The following is a 25,182-nucleotide window of genomic DNA, read 5'->3' as shown; positions in this document are numbered from 1 at the left end:
ATAATAGTAGATGGGGTTCGCCAGTCATAATAATGGATGAGGGTCGCCAGTCATAATAGTAGAAGGGGTTCGCCAGTCATAATGGTAGATGAGGGTCGCTATTCATAAGAGTAGATAGGGTTCGCCAGTCATAATAATGGATGAGGGTCGCCAGTCATAATAGTAGAAGGGGTTCGCCAGTCATAATGGTAGATAAGGGTCGCTATTCATAAGAGTAGATGGGGTTCGCCAGTCATAATAGTGGATGAGGGTCGCTAGTCATAATAGTAGAAAGGGTTCGCCAGTCATAATAATGGATGAGGGTCGCCAGTCATAATGGTAGATGAGGGTCGCTAGTCATAATAGTAGATGGGGTTCTCCAGTCATAATAATGGATGAGGGTCGCCAGTCATAATAGTAGATGGGGTTCGCCAGTCATAATAATGGATGAGGGTCGCCAGTCATAATAATGGATGAGGGTCGCCAGTCATAATATTAGAAGGGGTTCGCCAGTCATAATGGTAGATGAGGGTCGCTAGTCATAATAATGGATGAGGGTCGCCAGTCATAATATTAGAAGGGGTTCGCCAGTCATAATAATGGATGAGGGTCGCCAGTCATAATATTAGAAGGGGTTCGCCAGTCATAATGGTAGATGAGGGTCGCTAGTCATAATAGTAGATGGGGTTCGCTAGTCATAATAGTAGATGGGGTTCGCCAGTCATAATAACGGATGAGGGTCGCCAGTCATAATAGTAGAAGGGGTTCGCCAGTCATAATGGTAGATGAGGGTCACTAGTCATAATAGTAGATGGGGTTCTCCAGTCATAATAACGGATGAGGGTCGCCAGTCATAATAGTAGAAGGGGTTCGCCAGTCATAATGGTAGATGAGGGTCGCTAGTCATAATAATGGATGAGGGTCGCCAGTCATAATATTAGAAGGGGTTCGCCAGTCATAATAATGGATGAGGGTCGCCAGTCATAATATTAGAAGGGGTTCGCCAGTCATAATGGTAGATGAGGGTCGCTAGTCATAATAGTAGATGGGGTTCGCCAGTCATAATAATGGATGAGGGTCGCCAGTCATAATAATGGATGAGGGTCGCCAGTCATAATAGTAGATGGGGTTCTCCAGTCATAATAACGGATGAGGGTCGCCAGTCATAATAGTAGATGGGGTTCTCCAGTCATAATAACGGATGAGGGTCGCCAGTCATAATAGTAGATGGGGTTCGCCAGTCATAATAATGGATGAGGGTCGCCAGTCATAATAATGGATGAGGGTCGCCAGTCATAATAGTAGATGGGGTTCGCCAGTCATAATAGTGGATGAGGGTCGCTATTCATAATAGTAGAAAGGGTTCGCCAGTCATAATAATGGATGAGGGTCGCTATTCATAAGAGTAGAGAGGGTTCGCCAGTCATAATGATGGATGAGGGTCGCCAGTCATAATAGTAGAAGGGGTTCGCCAGTCATAATGGTAGATGAGGGTCGCTAGTCATAATAGTAGATGGGGTTCTCCAGTCATAATAACGGATGAGGGTCGCCAGTCATAATAGTAGAAGGGTTCGCCAGTCATAATGGTAGATGAGGGTCGCTAGTCATAATAATGGATGAGGGTCGCCAGTCATAATATTAGAAGGGGTTCGCCAGTCATAATAATGGATGAGGGTCGCTAGTCATAATATTAGAAGGGGTTCGCCAGTCATAATGGTAGATGAGGGTCGCTAGTCATAATAGTAGATGGGGTTCGCCAGTCATAATAAGGGATGAGGGTCGCCAGTCATAATAGTAGATGGGGTTCTCCAGTCATAATAACGGATGAGGGTCGCCAGTCATAATAGTAGATGGGGTTCTCCAGTCATAATAACGGATGAGGGTCGCCAGTCATAATAGTAGATGGGGTTCGCCAGTCATAATAATGGATGAGGGTCGCCAGTCATAATAATGGATGAGGGTCGCCAGTCATAATAGTAGATGGGGTTCGCCAGTCATAATAGTGGATGAGGGTCGCTATTCATAATAGTAGAAAGGGTTCGCCAGTCATAATAATGGATGAGGGTCGCTATTCATAAGAGTAGAGAGGGTTCGCCAGTCATAATAATGGATGAGGGTCGCCAGTCATAATAGTAGAAGGGGTTCGCCAGTCATAATGGTAGATGAGGGTCGCTAGTCATAATAGTAGATGGGGTTCTCCAGTCATAATAACGGATGAGGGTCGCCAGTCATAATAGTAGAAGGGGTTCGCCAGTCATAATGGTAGATGAGGGTCGCTAGTCATAATAATGGATGAGGGTCGCCAGTCATAATATTAGAAGGGGTTCGCCAGTCATAATAATGGATGAGGGTCGCTAGTCATAATATTAGAAGGGGTTCGCCAGTCATAATGGTAGATGAGGGTCGCTAGTCATAATAGTAGATGGGGTTCGCCAGTCATAATAATGGATGAGGGTCGCCAGTCATAATAGTAGAAGGGGTTCGCCAGTCATAATGGTAGATGAGGGTCGCTATTCATAAGAGTAGAGAGGGTTCGCCAGTCATAATAATTGATGAGGGTCGCCAGTCATAATAGTAGAAGGGGTTCGCCAGTCATAATGGTAGATGAGGGTCGCTATTCATAAGAGTAGATGGGGTTCGCCAGTCATAATAGTGGATGAGGGTCGCCAGTCATAATATTAGAAGGGGTTCGCCAGTCATAATGGCAGATGAGGTTCGCTAGTCATAATAGTAGATGGGGTTCGCCAGTCATAATAGTGGATGAGGGTCGGTATTCATAATAGTAGAAAGGGTTCGCCAGTCATAATAATGGATGAGGGTCGCCAGTCATAATAGTAGAAGGGGTTTGCCAGTCATAATAATGGATGAGGGTCGCCAGTCATAATAATGGATGAGGGTCGCCAGTCATAATAGTAGAAGGGGTTCGCCAGTCATAATGGTAGATGAGGGTCGCTAGTCATAATAGTAGATGGGGTTCTCCAGTCATAATAACGGATGAGGGTCGCCAGTCATAATAGTAGATGGGGTTCGCCAGTCATAATAATGGATGAGGGTCGCCAGTCATAATAGTAGATGGGGTTCGCCAGTCATAATAGTGGATGAGGGTCGGTATTCATAATAGTAGAAAGGGTTCGCCAGTCATAATAATGGATGAGGGTCGCTATTCATAAGAGTAGAGAGGGTTCGCCAGTCATAACAATGGATGAGGGTCGCCAGTCATAATAGTAGAAGGGGTTCGCCAGTCATAATAATGGATGAGGGTCGCTATTCATAAGAGTAGAGAGGGTTCGCCAGTCATAACAATGGATGAGGGTCGCCAGTCATAATAGTAGATGGGGTTCGCCAGTCATAATAATGGATGAGGGTCGCCAGTCATAATAGTAGAAGGGGTTCGCCAGTCATAATGGTAGATGAGGGTCGCTATTCATAAGAGTAGATAGGGTTCGCCAGTCATAATAATGGATGAGGGTCGCCAGTCATAATAGTAGAAGGGGTTCGCCAGTCATAATGGTAGATGAGGGTCGCTATTCATAAGAGTAGATGGGGTTCGCCAGTCATAATAGTGGATGAGGGTCGCTAGTCATAATAGTAGAAAGGGTTCGCCAGTCATAATAATGGATGAGGGTCGCCAGTCATAATATTAGAAGGGGTTCGCCAGTCATAATGGTAGATGAGGGTCGGTAGTCATAATAGTAGATGGGGTTCTCCAGTCATAATAATGGATGAGGGTCGCCAGTCATAATAGTAGATGGGGTTCGCCAGTCATAATAATGGATGAGGGTCGCCAGTCATAATAATGGATGAGGGTCGCCAGTCATAATATTAGAAGGGGTTCGCCAGTCATAATGGTAGATGAAGGTCGCTAGTCATAATAATGGATGAGGGTCGCTAGTCATAATATTAGAAGGGGTTCGCCAGTCATAATAATGGATGAGGGTCGCCAGTCATAATATTAGAAGGGGTTCGCCAGTCATAATGGTAGATGAGGGTCGCTAGTCATAATAGTAGATGGGGTTCGCTAGTCATAATAGTAGATGGGGTTCGCCAGTCATAATAACGGATGAGGGTCGCCAGTCATAATAGTACAAGGGGTTCGCCAGTCATAATGGTAGATGAGGGTCGCTAGTCATAATAGTAGATGGGGTTCTCCAGTCATAATAACGGATGAGGGTCGCCAGTCATAATAGTAGAAGGGGTTCGCCAGTCATAATGGTAGATGAGGGTCGCTAGTCATAATAATGGATGAGGGTCGCCAGTCATAATATTAGAAGGGGTTCGCCAGTCATAATAATGGATGAGGGTCGCCAGTCATAATATTAGAAGGGGTTCGCCAGTCATAATGGTAGATGAGGGTCGCTAGTCATAATAGTAGATGGGGTTCGCCAGTCATAATAATGGATGAGGGTCGCCAGTCATAATAATGGATGAGGGTCGCCAGTCATAATAGTAGATGGGGTTCTCCAGTCATAATAACGGATGAGGGTCGCCAGTCATAATAGTAGATGGGGTTCTCCAGTCATAATAACGGATGAGGGTCGCCAGTCATAATAGTAGATGGGGTTCGCCAGTCATAATAATGGATGAGGGTCGCCAGTCATAATAATGGATGAGGGTCGCCAGTCATAATAGTAGATGGGGTTCGCCAGTCATAATAGTGGATGAGGGTCGCTATTCATAATAGTAGAAAGGGTTCGCCAGTCATAATAATGGATGAGGGTCGCTATTCATAAGAGTAGAGAGGGTTCGCCAGTCATAATAATGGATGAGGGTCGCCAGTCATAATAGTAGAAGGGGTTCGCCAGTCATAATGGTAGATGAGGGTCGCTAGTCATAATAGTAGATGGGGTTCTCCAGTCATAATAACGGATGAGGGTCGCCAGTCATAATAGTAGAAGGGGTTCGCCAGTCATAATGGTAGATGAGGGTCGCTAGTCATAATAGTAGATGGGGTTCTCCAGTCATAATAACGGATGAGGGTCGCCAGTCATAATAGTAGAAGGGGTTCGCCAGTCATAATGGTAGATGAGGGTCGCTAGTCATAATAATGGATGAGGGTCGCCAGTCATAATATTAGAAGGGGTTCGCCAGTCATAATAATGGATGAGGGTCGCTAGTCATAATATTAGAAGGGGTTCGCCAGTCATAATGGTAGATGAGGGTCGCTAGTCATAATAGTAGATGGGGTTCGCCAGTCATAATAATGGATGAGGGTCGCCAGTCATAATAGTAGAAGGGGTTCGCCAGTCATAATGGTAGATGAGGGTCGCTATTCATAAGAGTAGAGAGGGTTCGCCAGTCATAATAATGGATGAGGGTCGCCAGTCATAATAGTAGAAGGGGTTCGCCAGTCATAATGGTAGATGAGGGTCGCTATTCATAAGAGTAGATGGGGTTCGCCAGTCATAATAGTGGATGAGGGTCGCCAGTCATAATATTAGAAGGGTTCGCCAGTCATAATGGCAGATGAGGTTCGCTAGTCATAATAGTAGATGGGGTTCGCCAGTCATAATAGTGGATGAGGGTCGGTATTCATAATAGTAGAAAGGGTTCGCCAGTCATAATAGTAGAAGGGGTTCGCCAGTCATAATAATGGATGAGGGTCGCCAGTCATAATAGTAGAAGGGGTTCGCCAGTCATAATGGTAGATGAGGGTCGCTAGTCATAATAGTAGATGGGGTTCTCCAGTCATAATAACGGATGAGGGTCGCCAGTCATAATAGTAGAAGGGGTCGCCAGTCATAATGGTAGATGAGGTCGCTAGTCATAATAATGGATGAGGGTCGCCAGTCATAATATTAGAAGGGGTTCGCCAGTCATAATAATGGATGAGGGTCGCCAGTCATAATATTAGAAGGGGTTCGCCAGTCATAATGGTAGATGAGGGTCGCTAGTCATAATAGTAGATGGGGTTCGCCAGTCATAATAATGGATGAGGGTCGCCAGTCATAATAGTAGAAGGGGTTCGCCAGTCATAATGGTAGATGAGGGTCGCTATTCATAAGAGTAGAGAGGGTTCGCCAGTCATAATAATGGATGAGGGTCGCCAGTCATAATAGTAGAAGGGGTTCGCCAGTCATAATGGTAGATGAGGGTCGCTATTCATAAGAGTAGATGGGGTTCGCCAGTCATAATAGTGGATGAGGGTCGCTAGTCATAATAGTAGAAAGGGTTCGCCAGTCATAATAATGGATGAGGGTCGCCAGTCATAATGGTAGATGAGGGTCGCTAGTCATAATAGTAGATGGGGTTCTCCAGTCATAATAATGGATGAGGGTCGCCAGTCATAATAGTAGATGGGGTTCGCCAGTCATAATAATGGATGAGGGTCGCCAGTCATAATAATGGATGAGGGTCGCCAGTCATAATATTAGAAGGGGTTCGCCAGTCATAATGGTAGATGAGGGTCGCTAGTCATAATAATGGATGAGGGTCGCCAGTCATAATATTAGAAGGGGTTCGCCAGTCATAATAATGGATGAGGGTCGCCAGTCATAATATTAGAAGGGGTTCGCCAGTCATAATGGTAGATGAGGGTCGCTAGTCATAATAGTAGATGGGGTTCGCCAGTCATAATAGTAGATGGGGTTCGCCAGTCATAATAACGGATGAGGGTCGCCAGTCATAATAGTAGAAGGGGTTCGCCAGTCATAATGGTAGATGAGGGTCGCTAGTCATAATAGTAGATGGGGTTCTCCAGTCATAATAACGGATGAGGGTCGCCAGTCATAATAGTAGAACGGGTTCGCCAGTCATAATGGTAGATGAGGGTCGCTAGTCATAATAATGGATGAGGGTCGCCAGTCATAATATTAGAAGGGGTTCGCCAGTCATAATAATGGATGAGGGTCGCCAGTCATAATATTAGAAGGGGTTCGCCAGTCATAATGGTAGATGAGGGTCGCTAGTCATAATAGTAGATGGGTTCGCCAGTCATAATAATGGATGAGGGTCGCTAGTCATAATAATGGATGAGGGTCGCCAGTCATAATAGTAGATGGGGTTCTCCAGTCATAATAACGGATGAGGGTCGCCAGTCATAATAGTAGATGGGGTTCGCCAGTCATAATAACGGATGAGGGTCGCCAGTCATAATAGTAGATGGGGTTCGCCAGTCATAATAATGGATGAGGGTCGCCAGTCATAATAATGGATGAGGGTCGCCAGTCATAATAGTAGATGGGGTTCGCCAGTCATAATAGTGGATGAGGGTCGCTATTCATAATAGTAGAAAGGGTTCGCCAGTCATAATAATGGATGAGGGTCGCTATTCATAAGAGTAGAGAGGGTTCGCCAGTCATAATGATGGATGAGGGTCGCCAGTCATAATAGTAGAAGGGGTTCGCCAGTCATAATGGTAGATGAGGGTCGCTAGTCATAATAGTAGATGGGGTTCTCCAGTCATAATAACGGATGAGGGTCGCCAGTCATAATAGTAGAAGGGGTTCGCCAGTCATAATGGTAGATGAGGGTCGCTAGTCATAATAATGGATGAGGGTCGCCAGTCATAATATTAGAAGGGGTTCGCCAGTCATAATAATGGATGAGGGTCGCTAGTCATAATATTAGAAGGGGTTCGCCAGTCATAATGGTAGATGAGGGTCGCTAGTCATAATAGTAGATGGGGTTCGCCAGTCATAATAATGGATGAGGGTCGCCAGTCATAATAGTAGATGGGGTTCTCCAGTCATAATAACGGATGAGGGTCGCCAGTCATAATAGTAGATGGGGTTCTCCAGTCATAATAACGGATGAGGGTCGCCAGTCATAATAGTAGATGGGGTTCGCCAGTCATAATAATGGATGAGGGTCGCCAGTCATAATAATGGATGAGGGTCGCCAGTCATAATAGTAGATGGGGTTCGCCAGTCATAATAGTGGATGAGGGTCGCTATTCATAATAGTAGAAAGGGTTCGCCAGTCATAATAATGGATGAGGGTCGCTATTCATAAGAGTAGAGAGGGTTCGCCAGTCATAATAATGGATGAGGGTCGCCAGTCATAATAGTAGAAGGGGTTCGCCAGTCATAATGGTAGATGAGGGTCGCTAGTCATAATAGTAGATGGGGTTCTCCAGTCATAATAACGGATGAGGGTCGCCAGTCATAATAGTAGAAGGGGTTCGCCAGTCATAATGGTAGATGAGGGTCGCTAGTCATAATAATGGATGAGGGTCGCCAGTCATAATATTAGAAGGGGTTCGCCAGTCATAATAATGGATGAGGGTCGCTAGTCATAATATTAGAAGGGGTTCGCCAGTCATAATGGTAGATGAGGGTCGCTAGTCATAATAGTAGATGGGGTTCGCCAGTCATAATAATGGATGAGGGTCGCCAGTCATAATAGTAGAAGGGGTTCGCCAGTCATAATGGTAGATGAGGGTCGCTATTCATAAGAGTAGATAGGGTTCGCCAGTCATAATAATTGATGAGGGTCGCCAGTCATAATAGTAGAAGGGGTTCGCCAGTCATAATGGTAGATGAGGGTCGCTAGTCATAATAGTAGATGGGGTTCGCCAGTCATAATAATGGATGAGGGTCGCCAGTCATAATATTAGAAGGGGTTCGCCAGTCATAATGGCAGATGAGATTCGCTAGTCATAATAGTAGATGGGGTTCGCCAGTCATAATAGTGGATGAGGGTCGGTATTCATAATAGTAGAAAGGGTTCGCCAGTCATAATAATGGATGAGGGTCGCCAGTCATAATAGTAGAAGGGGTTCGCCAGTCATAATAATGGATGAGGGTCGCCAGTCATAATAATGGATGAGGGTCGCCAGTCATAATAGTAGAAGGGGTTCGCCAGTCATAATGGTAGATGAGGGTCGCTAGTCATAATAGTAGATGGGGTTCTCCAGTCATAATAACGGATGAGGGTTCGCCAGTCATAATAGTAGATGGGGTTCGCCAGTCATAATAATGGATGAGGGTCGCCAGTCATAATAGTAGATGGGGTTCGCCAGTCATAATAGTGGATGAGGGTCGCTATTCATAATAGAAAAGGGTTCGCCAGTCATAATAATGGATGAGGGTCGCTATTCATAAGAGTAGAGAGGGTTCGCCAGTCATAATAATGGATGAGGGTCGCCAGTCATAATAGTAGAAGGGGTTCGCCAGTCATAATGGTAGATGAGGGTCGCTAGTCATAATAGTAGATGGGGTTCTCCAGTCATAATAATGGATGAGGGTCGCCAGTCATAATAGTAGAAGGGGTTCGCCAGTCATAATGGTAGATGAGGGTCGCTAGTCATAATAATGGATGAGGGTCGCCAGTCATAATATTAGAAGGGGTTCGCCAGTCATAATAATGGATGAGGGTCGCTAGTCATAATATTAGAAGGGGTTCGCCAGTCATAATGGTAGATGAGGGTCGCTAGTCATAATAGTAGATGGGGTTCGCCAGTCATAATAATGGATGAGGGTCGCCAGTCATAATGGTAGATGAGGGTCGCTAGTCATAATAGTAGATGGGGTTCTCCAGTCATAATAATGGATGAGGGTCGCCAGTCATAATAGTAGATGGGGTTCGCCAGTCATAATAATGGATGAGGGTCGCCAGTCATAATGGTAGATGAGGGTCGGTAGTCATAATAGTAGATGGGGTTCTCCAGTCATAATAATGGATGAGGGTCGCCAGTCATAATAGTAGATGGGGTTCGCCAGTCATAATAATGGATGAGGGTCGCCAGTCATAATAATGGATGAGGGTCGCCAGTCATAATATTAGAAGGGGTTCGCCAGTCATAATGGTAGATGAGGGTCGCTAGTCATAATAATGGATGAGGGTCGCCAGTCATAATATTAGAAGGGGTTCGCCAGTCATAATAATGGATGAGGGTCGCCAGTCATAATATTAGAAGGGGTTCGCCAGTCATAATGGTAGATGAGGGTCGCTAGTCATAACAGTAGATGGGGTTCGCTAGTCATAATAGTAGATGGGGTTCGCCAGTCATAATAATGGATGAGGGTCGCCAGTCATAATAGTAGAAGGGGTTCGCCAGTCATAATGGTAGATGAGGGTCGCTAGTCATAATAGTAGATGGGTTCTCCAGTCATAATAACGGATGAGGGTCGCCAGTCATGATAGTAGAAGGGGTTCGCCAGTCATAATGGTAGATGAGGGTCGCTAGTCATAATAATGAATGAGGGTCGCTAGTCATAATATTAGAAGGGGTTCGCCAGTCATAATAATGGATGAGGGTCGCCAGTCATAATATTAGAAGGGGTTCGCCAGTCATAATGGTAGATGAGGGTCGCTAGTCATAATAGTAGATGGGGTTCGCTAGTCATAATAGTAGTTGGGTTCTCCAGTCATAATAACGGATGAGGGTCGCCAGTCATAATAGTACAAGGGGTTCGCCAGTCATAATGGTAGATGAGGGTCGCTAGTCATAATAGTAGATGGGGTTCTCCAGTCATAATAACGGATGAGGGTCGCCAGTCATAATAGTAGAAGGGGTTCGCCAGTCATAATGGTAGATGAGGGTCGCTAGTCATAATAATGGATGAGGGTCGCCAGTCATAATATTAGAAGGGGTTCGCCAGTCATAATAATGGATGAGGGTCGCCAGTCATAATATTAGAAGGGGTTCGCCAGTCATAATGGTAGATGAGGGTCGCTAGTCATAATAGTAGATGGGGTTCGCCAGTCATAATAATGGATGAGGGTCGCCAGTCATAATAAAGGATGAGGGTCGCCAGTCATAATAGTAGATGGGGTTCTCCAGTCATAATAACGGATGAGGGTCGCCAGTCATAATAGTAGATGGGGTTCGCCAGTCATAATAATGGATGAGGGTCGCCAGTCATAATAATGGATGAGGGTCGCCAGTCATAATAGTAGATGGGGTTCGCCAGTCATAATAGTGGATGAGGGTCGCTATTCATAATAGTAGAAAGGGTTCGCCAGTCATAATAATGGATGAGGGTCGCTATTCATAAGAGTAGAGAGGGTTCGCCAGTCATAATAATGGATGAGGGTCGCCAGTCATAATAGTAGAAGGGGTTCGCCAGTCATAATGGTAGATGAGGGTCGCTAGTCATAATAGTAGATGGGGTTCTCCAGTCATAATAACGGATGAGGGTCGCCAGTCATAATAGTAGAAGGGGTTCGCCAGTCATAATGGTAGATGAGGGTCGCTAGTCATAATAGTAGATGGGGTTCTCCAGTCATAATAACGGATGAGGGTCGCCAGTCATAATAGTAGAAGGGGTTCGCCAGTCATAATGGTAGATGAGGGTCGCTAGTCATAATAATGGATGAGGGTCGCCAGTCATAATATTAGAAGGGGTTCGCCAGTCATAATAATGGATGAGGGTCGCTAGTCATAATATTAGAAGGGGTTCGCCAGTCATAATGGTAGATGAGGGTCGCTAGTCATAATAGTAGATGGGGTTCGCCAGTCATAATAATGGATGAGGGTCGCCAGTCATAATAGTAGAAGGGGTTCGCCAGTCATAATGGTAGATGAGGGTCGCTATTCATAAGAGTAGAGAGGGTTCGCCAGTCATAATAATGGATGAGGGTCGCCAGTCATAATAGTAGAAGGGGTTCGCCAGTCATAATGGTAGATGAGGGTCGCTATTCATAAGAGTAGATGGGGTTCGCCAGTCATAATAATGGATGAGGGTCGCCAGTCATAATATTAGAAGGGGTTCGCCAGTCATAATGGCAGATGAGGTTCGCTAGTCATAATAGTAGATGGGGTTCGCCAGTCATAATAGTGGATGAGGGTCGGTATTCATAATAGTAGAAAGGGTTCGCCAGTCATAATAGTAGAAGGGGTTCGCCAGTCATAATAATGGATGAGGGTCGCCAGTCATAATAGTAGAAGGGGTTCGCCAGTCATAATGGTAGATGAGGGTCGCTAGTCATAATAGTAGATGGGTTCTCCAGTCATAATAACGGATGAGGGTCGCCAGTCATAATAGTAGAAGGGGTTCGCCAGTCATAATGGTAGATGAGGGTCGCTAGTCATAATAATGGATGAGGGTCGCCAGTCATAATATTAGAAGGGGTTCGCCAGTCATAATAATGGATGAGGGTCGCCAGTCATAATATTAGAAGGGGTTCGCCAGTCATAATGGTAGATGAGGGTCGCTAGTCATAATAGTAGATGGGGTTCGCCAGTCATAATAATGGATGAGGGTCGCCAGTCATAATAGTAGAAGGGGTTCGCCAGTCATAATGGTAGATGAGGGTCGCTATTCATAAGAGTAGATTGGGTTCGCCAGTCATAATAATGGATGAGGGTCGCCAGTCATAATAGTAGAAGGGGTTCGCCAGTCATAATGGTAGATGAGGGTCGCTATTCATAAGAGTAGATGGGGTTCGCCAGTCATAATAGTGGATGAGGGTCGGTAGTCATAATAGTAGAAAGGGTTCGCCAGTCATAATAATGGATGAGGGTCGCCAGTCATAATGGTAGATGAGGGTCGCTAGTCATAATAGTAGATGGGGTTCTCCAGTCATAATAATGGATGAGGGTCGCCAGTCATAATAGTAGATGGGGTTCGCCAGTCATAATAATGGATGAGGGTCGCCAGTCATAATAATGGATGAGGGTCGCCAGTCATAATATTAGAAGGGGTTCGCCAGTCATAATGGTAGATGAGGGTCGCTAGTCATAATAATGGATGAGGGTCGCCAGTCATAATATTAGAAGGGGTTCGCCAGTCATAATAATGGATGAGGGTCGCCAGTCATAATATTAGAAGGGGTTCGCCAGTCATAATGGTAGATGAGGGTCGCTAGTCATAACAGTAGATGGGGTTCGCTAGTCATAATAGTAGATGGGGTTCGCCAGTCATAATAATGGATGAGGGTCGCCAGTCATAATAGTAGAAGGGGTTCGCCAGTCATAATGGTAGATGAGGGTCGCTAGTCATAATAGTAGATGGGTTCTCCAGTCATAATAACGGATGAGGGTCGCCAGTCATAATAGTAGAAGGGGTTCGCCAGTCATAATGGTAGATGAGGGTCGCTAGTCATAATAATGGATGAGGGTCGCCAGTCATAATATTAGAAGGGGTTCGCCAGTCATAATAATGGATGAGGGTCGCCAGTCATAATATTAGAAGGGGTTCGCCAGTCATAATGGTAGATGAGGGTCGCTAGTCATAATAGTAGATGGGGTTCGCCAGTCATAATAATGGATGAGGGTCGCCAGTCATAATAAGGGATGAGGGTCGCCAGTCATAATAGTAGATGGGGTTCTCCAGTCATAATAACGGATGAGGGTCGCCAGTCATAATAGTAGATGGGGTTCTCCAGTCATAATAACGGATGAGGGTCGCCAGTCATAATAGTAGATGGGGTTCGCCAGTCATAATAATGGATGAGGGTCGCCAGTCATAATAATGGATGAGGGTCGCCAGTCATAATAGTAGATGGGGTTCGCCAGTCATAATAGTGGATGAGGGTCGCTATTCATAATAGTAGAAAGGGTTCGCCAGTCATAATAATGGATGAGGGTCGCTATTCATAAGAGTAGAGAGGGTTCGCCAGTCATAATGATGGATGAGGGTCGCCAGTCATAATAGTAGAAGGGGTTCGCCAGTCATAATGGTAGATGAGGGTCGCTAGTCATAATAGTAGATGGGGTTCTCCAGTCATAATAACGGATGAGGGTCGCCAGTCATAATAGTAGAAGGGGTTCGCCAGTCATAATGGTAGATGAGGGTCGCTAGTCATAATAATGGATGAGGGTCGCCAGTCATAATATTAGAAGGGGTTCGCCAGTCATAATAATGGATGAGGGTCGCTAGTCATAATATTAGAAGGGGTTCGCCAGTCATAATGGTAGATGAGGGTCGCTAGTCATAATAGTAGATGGGGTTCGCCAGTCATAATAATGGATGAGGGTCGCCAGTCATAATAGTAGATGGGGTTCTCCAGTCATAATAACGGATGAGGGTCGCCAGTCATAATAGTAGATGGGGTTCTCCAGTCATAATAACGGATGAGGGTCGCCAGTCATAATAGTAGATGGGGTTCGCCAGTCATAATAATGGATGAGGGTCGCCAGTCATAATAATGGATGAGGGTCGCCAGTCATAATAGTAGATGGGGTTCGCCAGTCATAATAGTGGATGAGGGTCGCTATTCATAATAGTAGAAAGGGTTCGCCAGTCATAATAATGGATGAGGGTCGCTATTCATAAGAGTAGAGAGGGTTCGCCAGTCATAATAATGGATGAGGGTCGCCAGTCATAATAGTAGAAGGGGTTCGCCAGTCATAATGGTAGATGAGGGTCGCTAGTCATAATAGTAGATGGGGTTCTCCAGTCATAATAACGGATGAGGGTCGCCAGTCATAATAGTAGAAGGGGTTCGCCAGTCATAATGGTAGATGAGGGTCGCTAGTCATAATAATGGATGAGGGTCGCCAGTCATAATATTAGAAGGGGTTCGCCAGTCATAATAATGGATGAGGGTCGCTAGTCATAATATTAGAAGGGGTTCGCCAGTCATAATGGTAGATGAGGGTCGCTAGTCATAATAGTAGATGGGGTTCGCCAGTCATAATAATGGATGAGGGTCGCCAGTCATAATAGTAGAAGGGGTTCGCCAGTCATAATGGTAGATGAGGGTCGCTATTCATAAGAGTAGAGAGGGTTCGCCAGTCATAATAATTGATGAGGGTCGCCAGTCATAATAGTAGAAGGGGTTCGCCAGTCATAATGGTAGATGAGGGTCGCTATTCATAATAGTAGATGGGGTTCGCCAGTCATAATAATGGATGAGGGTCGCCAGTCATAATATTAGAAGGGGTTCGCCAGTCATAATGGCAGATGAGGTTCGCTAGTCATAATAGTAGATGGGGTTCGCCAGTCATAATAGTGGATGAGGGTCGGTATTCATAATAGTAGAAAGGGTTCGCCAGTCATAATAATGGATGAGGGTCGCCAGTCATAATAGTAGAAGGGGTTTGCCAGTCATAATAATGGATGAGGGTCGCCAGTCATAATAATGGATGAGGGTCGCCAGTCATAATAGTAGAAGGGGTTCGCCAGTCATAATGGTAGATGAGGGTCGCTAGTCATAATAGTAGATGGGGTTCTCCAGTCATAATAACGGATGAGGGTCGCCAGTCATAATAGTAGATGGGGTTCGCCAGTCATAATAATGGATGAGGGTCGCCAGTCATAATAGTAGATGGGGTTCGCCAGTCATAATAGTGGATGAGGGTCGGTATTCATAATAGTAGAAAGGGTTCGCCAGTCATAATAATGGATGAGGGTCGCTATTCATAAGAGTAGAGAGGGTTCGCCAGTCATAACAATGGATGAGGGTCGCCAGTCATAATAGTAGAAGGGGTTCGCCAGTCATAATGGTAGATGAGGGTCGCTAGTCATAATAGTAGATGGGGTTCTCCAGTCATAATAATGGATGAGGGTCGCCAGTCATAATAGTAGAAGGGGTTCGCCAGTCATAATGGTAGATGAGGGTCGCTAGTCATAATAATGGATGAGGGTCGCCAGTCATAATATTAGAAGGGGTTCGCCAGTCATAATAATGGATGAGGGTCGCTAGTCATAATATTAGAAGGGGTTCGCCAGTCATAATGGTAGATGAGGGTCGCTAGTCATAATAGTAGATGGGGTTCGCCAGTCATAATAATGGATGAGGGTCGCCAGTCATAATGGTAGATGAGGGTCGCTAGTCATAATAGTAGATGGGGTTCTCCAGTCATAATAATGGATGAGGGTCGCCAGTCATAATAGTAGATGGGGTTCGCCAGTCATAATAATGGATGAGGGTCGCCAGTCATAATGGTAGATGAGGGTCGCTAGTCATAATAGTAGATGGGGTTCTCCAGTCATAATAATGGATGAGGGTCGCCAGTCATAATAGTAGATGGGGTTCGCCAGTCATAATAATGGATGAGGGTCGCCAGTCATAATAATGGATGAGGGTCGCCAGTCATAATATTAGAAGGGGTTCGCCAGTCATAATGGTAGATGAGGGTCGCTAGTCATAATAATGGATGAGGGTCGCCAGTCATAATATTAGAAGGGGTTCGCCAGTCATAATAATGGATGAGGGTCGCCAGTCATAATATTAGAAGGGGTTCGCCAGTCATAATGGTAGATGAGGGTCGCTAGTCATAACAGTAGATGGGGTTCGCTAGTCATAATAGTAGTTGGGGTTCTCCAGTCATAATAACGGATGAGGGTCGCCAGTCATAATAGTAGAAGGGGTTCGCCAGTCATAATGGTAGATGAGGGTCGCTAGTCATAATAGTAGATGGGGTTCTCCAGTCATAATAATGGATGAGGGTCGCCAGTCATAATAGTAGAAGGGGTTCGCCAGTCATAATGGTAGATGAGGGTCGCTAGTCATAATAATGGATGAGGGTCGCCAGTCATAATATTAGAAGGGGTTCGCCAGTCATAATAATGGATGAGGGTCGCCAGTCATAATATTAGAAGGGTTCGCCAGTCATAATGGTAGATGAGGGTCGCTAGTCATAATAGTAGATGGGGTTCGCCAGTCATAATAATGGATGAGGGTCGCCAGTCATAATAATGGATGAGGGTCGCCAGTCATAATAGTAGATGGGGTTCTCCAGTCATAATAACGGATGAGGGTCGCCAGTCATAATAGTAGATGGGGTTCTCCAGTCATAATAACGGATGAGGGTCGCCAGTCATAATAGTAGATGGGGTTCGCCAGTCATAATAATGGATGAGGGTCGCCAGTCATAATAATGGATGAGGGTCGCGAGTCATAATAGTAGATGGGGTTCGCCAGTCATAATAGTGGATGAGGGTCGCTATTCATAATAGTAGAAAGGGTTCGCCAGTCATAATAATGGATGAGGGTCGCTATTCATAAGAGTAGAGAGGGTTCGCCAGTCATAATGATGGATGAGGGTCGCCAGTCATAATAGTAGAAGGGGTTCGCCAGTCATAATGGTAGATGAGGGTCGCTAGTCATAATAGTAGATGGGGTTCTCCAGTCATAATAATGGATGAGGGTCGCCAGTCATAATAGTAGAAGGGGTTCGCCAGTCATAATGGTAGATGAGGGTCGCTAGTCATAATAATGGATGAGGGTCGCCAGTCATAATATTAGAAGGGGTTCGCCAGTCATAATAATGGATGAGGGTCGCTAGTCATAATATTAGAAGGGGTTCGCCAGTCATAATGGTAGATGAGGGTCGCTAGTCATAATAGTAGATGGGGTTCGCCAGTCATAATAAGGGATGAGGGTCGCCAGTCATAATAGTAGATGGGGTTCTCCAGTCATAATAACGGATGAGGGTCGCCAGTCATAATAGTAGATGGGGTTCTCCAGTCATAATAACGGATGAGGGTCGCCAGTCATAATAGTAGATGGGGTTCGCCAGTCATAATAATGGATGAGGGTCGCCAGTCATAATAATGGATGAGGGTCGCCAGTCATAATAGTAGATGGGGTTCGCCAGTCATAATAGTGGATGAGGGTCGCTATTCATAATAGTAGAAAGGGTTCGCCAGTCATAATAATGGATGAGGGTCGCTATTCATAAGAGTAGAGAGGGTTCGCCAGTCATAATAATGGATGAGGGTCGCCAGTCATAATAGTAGAAGGGGTTCGCCAGTCATAATGGTAGATGAGGGTCGCTAGTCATAATAGTAGATGGGGTTCTCCAGTCATAATAACGGATGAGGGTCGCCAGTCATAATAGTAGAAGGGGTTCGCCAGTCATAATGGTAGATGAGGGTCGCTAGTCATAATAATGGATGAGGGTCGCCAGTCATAATATTAGAAGGGGTTCGCCAGTCATAATAATGGATGAGGGTCGCTAGTCATAATATTAGAAGGGGTTCGCCAGTCATAATGGTAGATGAGGGTCGCTAGTCATAATAGTAGATGGGGTTCGCCAGTCATAATAATGGATGAGGGTCGCCAGTCATAATAGTAGAAGGGGTTCGCCAGTCATAATGGTAGATGAGGGTCGCTATTCATAAGAGTAGAGAGGGTTCGCCAGTCATAATAATTGATGAGGGTCGCCAGTCATAATAGTAGAAGGGGTTCGCCAGTCATAATGGTAGATGAGGGTCGCTATTCATAAGAGTAGATGGGGTTCGCCAGTCATAATAATGGATGAGGGTCGCCAGTCATAATATTAGAAGGGGTTCGCCAGTCATAATGGCAGATGAGGTTCGCTAGTCATAATAGTAGATGGGGTTCGCCAGTCATAATAGTGGATGAGGGTCGGTATTCATAATAGTAGAAAGGGTTCGCCAGTCATAATAATGGATGAGGGTCGCCAGTCATAATAGTAGAAGGGGTTTGCCAGTCATAATAATGGATGAGGGTCGCCAGTCATAATAATGGATGAGGGTCGCCAGTCATAATAGTAGAAGGGGTTCGCCAGTCATAATGGTAGATGAGGGTCGCTAGTCATAATAGTAGATGGGGTTCTCCAGTCATAATAACGGATGAGGGTCGCCAGTCATAATAGTAGATGGGGTTCGCCAGTCATAATAATGGATGAGGGTCGCCAGTCATAATAATGGATGAGGGTCGCCAGTCATAATAGTAGATGGGGTTCGCCAGTCATAATAGTGGATGAGGGTCGCTATTCATAATAGTAGAAAGGGTTCGCCAGTCATAATAATGGATGAGGGTCGCTATTCATAAGAGTAGAGAGGGTTCGCCAGTCATAATAATGGATGAGGGTCGCCAGTCATAATAGTAGAAGGGTTCGCCAGTCATAATGGTAGATGAGGGTCGCTAGTCATAATAGTAGATGAGGTTCTCCAGTCATAATAACGGATGAGGGTCGCCAGTCATAATAGTAGAAGGGGTTCGCCAGTCATAATGGTAGATGAGGGTCGCTAGTCATAATAATGGATGAGGGTCGCCAGTCATAATATTAGAAGGGGTTCGCCAGTCATAATAATGGATGAGGGTCGCTAGTCATAATATTAGAAGGGGTTCGCCAGTCATAATGGTAGATGAGGGTCGCTAGTCATAATAGTAGATGGGGTTCGCCAGTCATAATAATGGATGAGGGTCGCCAGTCATAATAGTAGAAGGGGTTCGCCAGTCATAATGGTAGATGAGGGTCGCTATTCATAAGAGTAGAGAGGGTTCGCCAGTCATAATAATGGATGAGGGTCGCCAGTCATAATAGTAGAAGGGGTTCGCCAGTCATAATGGTAGATGAGGGTCGCTATTCATAAGAGTAGATGGGGTTCGCCAGTCATAATAATGGATGAGGGTCGCCAGTCATAATATTAGAAGGGGTTCGCCAGTCATAATGGCAGATGAGGTTCGCTAGTCATAATAGTAGATGGGGTTCGCCAGTCATAATAGTGGATGAGGGTCGGTATTCATAATAGTAGAAAGGGTTCGCCAGTCATAATAATGGATGAGGGTCGCCAGTCATAATAGTAGAAGGGGTTCGCCAGTCATAATAATGGATGAGGGTCGCCAGTCATAATAATGGATGAGGGTCGCCAGTCATAATAGTAGAAGGGGTTCGCCAGTCATAATGGTAGATGAGGGTCGCTAGTCATAATAGTAGATGGGGTTCTCCAGTCATAATAACGGATGAGGGTCGCCAGTCATAATAGTAGATGGGGTTCTCCAGTCATAATAACGGATGAGGGTCGCCAGTCATAATAATAGATGGGGTTCGCCAGTCATAATAATGGATGAGGGTCGCCAGTCATAATAATGGATGAGGGTCGCCAGTCATAATAGTAGAAGGGGTTCGCCAGTCATAATGGTAGATGAGGGTCGCTAGTCATAATAGTAGATGGGGTTCTCCAGTCATAATAACGGATGAGGGTCGCCAGTCATAATAGTAGATGGGGTTCGCCAGTCATAATAATGGATGAGGGTCGCCAGTCATAATATTAGAAGGGGTTCGCCAGTCATAATGGTAGATGAGGGTCGCTAGTCATAATAATGGATGAGGGTCGCCAGTCATAATGGTAGATGAGGGTCGCTAGTCATAATAGTAGATGGGGTTCTCCAGTCATAATAATGGATGAGGGTCGCCAGTCATAATATTAGAAGGGGTTCGCCAGTCATAATAATGGATGAGGGTCGCCAGTCATAATACATGAAGGGGTTCGCCAGTCATAATGGCAGATGAGGTTCGCTAGTCATAATAGTAGATGGGGTTCGCCAGTCATAATAGTGGATGAGGGTCGCTATTCATAATAGTAGAAAGGGTTCGCCAGTCATAATAATGGATGAGGGTCGCCAGTCATAATGGTAGATGAGGGTCGCTAGTCATAATAGTAGATGGGGTTCGCCAGTCATAATAATGGATGAGGGTCGCCAGTCATAATAGTAGAAGGGGTTCGCCAGTCATAATGGTAGATGAGGGTCGCTATTCATAAGAGTAGAGAGGGTTCGCCAGTCATAATAGTAGAAGGGGTTCGCCAGTCATAATGGCAGATGAGGTTCGCTAGTCATAATAGTAGATGGGGTTCGCCAGTCATAATAGTGGATGAGGGTCGCTATTCATAATAGTAGAAAGGGTTCGCCAGTCATAATAATGGATGAGGGTCGCCAGTCATAATAGTAGAAGGGGTTCGCCAGTCATAATGGTAGATGAGGGTCGCTATTCATAATAGTAGAGAGGGTTCGCCAGTCATAATAATGGATGAGGGTCGCCAGTCATAATGGATGAGGGTCGCCAGTCATAATGGTAGATGAGGGTCGCTAGTCATAATAGTAGATGGGTTTCGCCAGTTATAAAAATGGATGAGGATCTCCAGTCATAATAGTACATTGTAAAAAATGAGTTGCTAATTTAGCGCTTACAGTGCTTGTATAGTGACTGCACTGGGAGTGTTGATTTTCTAGTTTAAATGTGAACTAGAAAATCAGCACTACTAGTGCAGTCACTATACAAGCACTGTAAGTGCTGAATTAGCAATTCATTTTTACAGTGTAGTAGGGGTTTGCTAGTTATAATAGTAGATGAGGGTCGCTAGTCTTATTAGTAGAAGAGGGTCGCTAGCCATGATAGTGGAAGTGGTTTGCCTGTCAGTAGAAGGGAACTTTGCTACATAATAGCTGAGGTGGGCGCAAAGCGTGAGAACACAAAAACGGTGATTTTCAAGCCTAATATGTATTATGTTGTAGTTCAAAAAGGGTATTTAATTTCGAATAAGAGCACATTTTTATTTTGAAAAATGGGATTTTTTTAAATCATAACCAGCAGGAGCTATTAAAAATGACACCCTTTAAAAAGATAAATTATCTCATGTTATTGACATTACTTTTGTGACCATCCTGAAATGTTTTATGTTGGACTTCAAGAACAGTATTTAGTTTTGAAAAAAGAGCACATTTCATTTTGCCAAAAGGCTTTTTACTTTTGAAAAAGGGCATTTTTTTTACCTACGGCGATTTTTTTTTCATCATAACCAGCAGAAGTTGTTAGAAATGACACCCTCCCCGAAAAAAATCAAATTATCTTTAGGCGAAAAGGTGTAGATTGTGAATAATTCCAATAACAAGGAAATCTTCTTTGAATATATGCATTTAAGATAGTGTTGACCTAAACCTGTACGACAGTATTTTCTAAAAGCTTTTTTTTTCAATAGAGGTTGTTTTTTTTTTACAGAAAAATGTCTTTTCTATCTATATTATACTTTTTTTAGTTGATGTTGAATATGATATGAGCATGAAATTATTCCTTCATATTATATATTTCATTTTTTGAAAAGGAAAAAAAAATATTTATCTTTTACAGGACACTCATTTTGTAAAGGATTTGGAAGAAAACATTAAAGAGTGGGAGGAAGGTTTTTTTTTTCTCATATAAATCATCTAATGCAATGCTATATTATTTGATAAAAACATACAACTTGTTATTAGAGAGTAAAATGCGATATTGATGGAAACTATGTTGCTTATTTCATTGATATCATTGTATGGGCAAAATGACCCTAAATTTTCTAGATGTATAGAAAATATCTTATTGGACTATGATGATCCTCATAAAATGTGGTGATTGGAACCTGGTCCAAAGTTTTGAGTCAGTGAGTTAATTTAGTTGATCCATGGCGTCAGTTAAATCCAAATTCAAAATGTTATACTTGGAGACAGTCCACACCATTGAAGCAAAGTAGAAAACATTATTTTTTGATATCTTCAGATATTATTTCTTTGGTTAGAAAATGTGATATTGATTTAGGATATCGTACCGATCACACAATGATCAGTTTAGAGATTGTGTTAGATAAATGTTTTTACAGTATCTTGATATTGATTGTCTTCATGGTAAAGCTTTTGAAACTGTTAGAAAAGAGAAACTCAGATTTATTATTGAATATCAGTATTTTTGTTTATACACTGTTCATAGGCAGATCTAGGGGGCCCGAGGGGCCCACCCGCCCCCCCCCCCCTCCCCCCCATTGGCGGAGCAAAAAAAAGTAAAAGGGGAAGAAAGAAAGAAAGAAAGAAAGAAAAGAAAGAAAGAAAGAAAGAAAGAAAAAAAGAAGGGAAAAAAGAGGAGAAAAAAGAAGGGGAAACACAAGAATAGGAAGACGAGTGAATAAAATAAGATGAGGGGAAGCCTAGGAAAAATGATTTTTTAAATCCTTAATGTCACTATAAAAAAAATCGCTTGCGCTTCGCGCTCGCATTGCATGTTAGGTGATTTACATATCAATATGTAGATTGCAATATCAAAATTTGAAGTCAACATAGAAAACATATTTCAGCTCAGAAATCGTACTTTCATTATGTTGTTTGATTTACAAATTGATTTTTAAAAAGTGCTCTGCAAAACTTTTTGTTTCATGGTCTGAATTTTTAAAAATTTCGACTCGCGATTCGCGCTCCATTGATTGTTGAAAATCTATCAACTCACGCAGCTTCTTCATAAATCATAAATACAAAAGTGCTTGAAATGTACAGTTTTCAGGCCATAATATTAATAGATTTCACGCTCTCACATTAGGCTTATTAGGTTAATAAATAAGATATTAATTTAAGAATCAAATTGTCCCTTTTTTCAGAATGCAATATCGACAAGTTTTATCTTGCGCTTAGGAAGAGAAATAAGAAGATATAGTCATAATTTTCATATGATGACATAATGCCCTTGGAATGTCCTGGTCCTATGTCAAAACTCAAAGTAATAATAATGAAACTTTTGAATGAAATTAAAATAATGAAACTCTTTTTTACCCACCTCACAATTTTTCCTACAAAGTGCTTGAAATACAGAGCTTAAATTGACCCTTTTCAGATCGGAATATCAAATGTTTTAAGCTCCCGCTTCGCGCTCACTTTATCGATTTTAACGATGAAAAAAGGTATTTAGAATGCCCATTCAGATTCTAGGTCTAAATCTGAAACACGCGCGCGTTTATTCAGATACGCAGCTTGTTCTCTGTATAAATCATTATCCAGTTTTAATCCACAATATAAAAAAATTTGTGCTCGCGCTTTGCGCTCGCAATATCAATGTAGAAAGATATCCAATTACTCATCCTTTTCACGATTTACAAAACATGAATGGAGTGTCCCGTTTTTAGGTGTAAACAGCGGCGTAACAGGGGTCGGTGGCCAAGGGGGGGAGGGGGGGGGGGCAAGAGCCAAAAATTTCCCGGTCATATCATGGTATAAACAGGCGCAATGGTGTAATTAGGCGACGATTTCGAAAGGGCAAGACATTGTGTATCAGGCAGAATTTATCTTTTAAAAAAAAGTTGCGAGAGAGCGATGCGAGCGAGCGAGCAAAAATTTTGACATTTTTAATACAAAAATCCAATTTTGTGATAGATTTTGACATGATATCCAGAGAATATATTTCACTCTTCTCTCTTTCCATCCCTTTTGTGTGATCTGTACGCCACTGTTAACAGGATTATTTGCGGCAGTAGCGTGCAGAGTAAACAAAACAAAAATCAAGGGGCGCAGTATGGCGCATGTGCTAAAAAGCTGCTTGATATAAGTCCCGAGCGAGCGAAGCGAGAAAAAATCACCTTTTCATGAGAATCTAACTTTGAGATATCTTTTTTTACATGGTAAAACTTTTGGGGACCATGGCCCAACCCTTCCATACTCATATACGGCAGTGCTATGCGGTTGGGGTCTGGGGCGGAGCCCTCGGAACTTCTTGATCTCAAAGCCATTTAAACCTCGCAGATTGCCGCTATTTAATCAAATTGCGGGTATATTCAGAATATAGCTTTTACACGACACATTTATGCAGCCCAGTTGAACCAAATATTTTGAGGGGGCAAAACATAGCAATGTGGGGGGGGGAGTCGCCAGCGAGCTGGAAAAAAAAATGCCTATTGAAATCAAATTCTAATTATGTAATAGATTTCTCCATTATATTCAGCAAATACCACATTTCATTGTTTCCATTCATTTCATTATACGTTGTCTCCCATAAATTATTTTATTTCCTCTTGGGTGTTGAACCAAGACCGCCCCCGCGCCTGTACGCCAGTGATTGAACGTAAAGCTTAATGAAGGATGGGTCCCTAAGGGGGGGGGGCGTCATAGACCCATTTGAAGGTCATAGATGAAGAGCCCCTACTGCTTGGGGTCTGGGGCAAAGCCCCGGTAGCTTTTTTTTTGCATAAAATTTAGCAAGCTAATAGCACAATGTTGTATGCAGTTCCTCTTTCTTCCCGCTCTTGATTTTCTATCCTCGTCAGCCCGGTCGTGTTATTAAGTTTTTATTTCTTGTCCCTTTTCTTTGTTTTCCAATTTAGCTTTGGACTAATTCCATTCTACCTTCATTTCCCGCTATTGTTTGCCATCTTTTAATTTATTTCCCATCATGCTTTTGCATTATATAGGTCTATTTCAGAATGATTTGTTCTTTCTCAAATGTTTTTCTTTCGTTCTTCCCGCTTTCCTTCCTTTTCTATTTCAAAAAATATTTTTTTCCTTGTTTTCTTTCCACTTTTCCCTTTCTCTTTCCTTTTCCTCCTTTCCTTTCTCTCTTTCCTTCCCTTTTCCTTTCTTTCTCCATCCCTTTTATTTTTCCCGTTTTTTTTTATTTTCCCGGTGAAATCCGCCGGGGGGCAGCTTGCCCCATGGCCCCCCATCCGCCTGTTACGCCACTGGTGTAAATCTCGAATTTTTCCGCTCGCACTTCGCGCTCGCATCAATTGTTTAGTTACATACTTATCCTTTTTACGATGACAAAAAGTGCTCAGAATTTCGTTTTTCAGGTAGAAATGTCAAAATTTTTAGCTCGCGCTTCGCGCTCGCATTATT

The sequence above is a fragment of the Lytechinus variegatus genome, chromosome 7 (genome assembly GCF_018143015.1).
Source record: "Lytechinus variegatus isolate NC3 chromosome 7, Lvar_3.0, whole genome shotgun sequence".
In the NCBI taxonomy this organism is placed as follows: domain Eukaryota; kingdom Metazoa; phylum Echinodermata; class Echinoidea; order Temnopleuroida; family Toxopneustidae; genus Lytechinus; species Lytechinus variegatus.
Note: the sequence above shows the minus strand (reverse complement) of the source record.